Here is a 1870-nt window from a genome sequence, read left to right on the forward strand (position 1 = left end):
AGGAGGGGCTGGTGGGTTTGAACTGGTTAGGGGTTCCTTTAGAGGCCTTTCAATTGATGCATTTGAGTGATAGTGTTGATGAAGAATGTTGAGTATACCATGGAATGCCAGAAGAAAGAACAAATCTGTCTAGGAAAAAGTATAGCCAAAATGCTCCTTAGAAGTGAGGATGATGAAACTTCATCTCATGTAACTTGAACGCCTTACCAGAAGAGATGAATCCCTGGAGGACATCATGTGCGGTAAAACAGAGAGTGAGTGAAAAAGAAATAATCTCAATGAGGTGGATTAACACAGTGGCTTCTACAGTGAACTCAAACATAGCAACTATGTGAGAATCACACAGCACTGAGCAATGTTTTCTCTGTTATACATGGGTTTACTGAGTCAGAACCAACTTGATGGCTCACCACACAGGTAGGTATAAATCCAACATTTAATGTGTTTGTGGTGGGCGTTGTTTGGCAATAAGAAAGCAAGAAGTTGTCATTTTTGTTTTATTTTCACTTCATTGCTGTATTTTAATACCATGAATTATAAATCCAAACAGTATGCAATCCAGTTTACTAGCTTACCTGGTGAGGAATCTAGAGGTTGCATCTTGAATAAAAGTAAAACAACCTTGATAAAATTCAGTGTACCTAATCCACCTCCCCTACCCCTTGAAAGTTTCCTGCTGTCAAGCTCTGCCCAGCCTTTATCAGCAATAATAGGTGAATTTCATTCTCTGGTGATAAGCAATCTTATTTAAAAAGCATTTCATTTCTTGATGATGAGCTTTTGTGAATAAACTCCAAGAAGTTTTCCATATCATTCTGTAACAGGAATTCAATTCAGAGTTGGTGTGAAAAACATATTTCCTTTCCTTGAATATGATCAGAATTCAAATGGAGTTGTCTGGAGTAAGGCAAAGAGAAGTACTGCTTTCTGTAGTCCATTCCATTAGATGCCATTTTAAATAATTAAATTTTAAGTGGTTTGATTTTTTAAAAATTCCCTATGTTGCCTGACACATTTCAAGGAGTAGTTATCTATCATGTCTTACAGAAAATTGTCTCTCTAGAAAGCTTTAGGAAAGGTTTAAGTTTCGGTCGCAGAATTTTCTCCTTATAAAGCTACTCATTCAACTTCTATCATTGGAGAGCACTTTCTGAAATTTCAGTCATTAAGTACAGGTTTCATTAGTTTTGGGATCTGAAAGCTTTTGCTAATAGCTTATTTGGAATGTTGAGACAATATAGTCTGAAATCTAGTGGATAAAATTAGTGATGATGACAGTAACAATAGCAACAACTATTACAACAAATAATACCAGATTAAGATTTTTATCTCAGGAGAATTTTTCAACAAGCCTGTGAAATAGTCAAAAATTATTATTGCCATTCCTCTAATTAAAAAAAGAAATACAAATTAAAAAGTAAATATAAATTTAATTCCTACACTTTACAAAGGAGCTCTGGTAGCATAATGCTTAAGGCACTTGACTGCTAACTAGAAGGCTGGTGGTTCAAACTCACCAGCCACTCCTCAAAGGAAGATTGGGCAATCTATTTGTGTAGTGATACCACCTCGGAAACACGAGGAAGGGTCACTGTGAGTCAGGTCCAACTCGACAGCACATGGCAACAACACACTTCACAAAGATTCTACCACAGCCTGAAAAGAAATTTACTTTTAACTCTAATTTCAGTTGTAGAATTATTCAAGAAACTGTCTTCCAGATTGTAAATTTCTCAAGGTCAAGATCCTTCTATATGTCTTTGTTTGCACAGAACATAATACACTGCACGACATGTAGTTGCCCCCGAAATGAATGTATGTTGAATGAATATCTCATCATAATGTATGGAAAGTAGTGACATGTTTAAAT

The sequence above is a fragment of the Orycteropus afer genome, unplaced genomic scaffold (assembly GCF_000298275.1).
Source record: "Orycteropus afer afer isolate SDZICR_OR568_19922 unplaced genomic scaffold, OryAfe1.0 scaffold00103, whole genome shotgun sequence".
In the NCBI taxonomy this organism is placed as follows: domain Eukaryota; kingdom Metazoa; phylum Chordata; class Mammalia; order Tubulidentata; family Orycteropodidae; genus Orycteropus; species Orycteropus afer.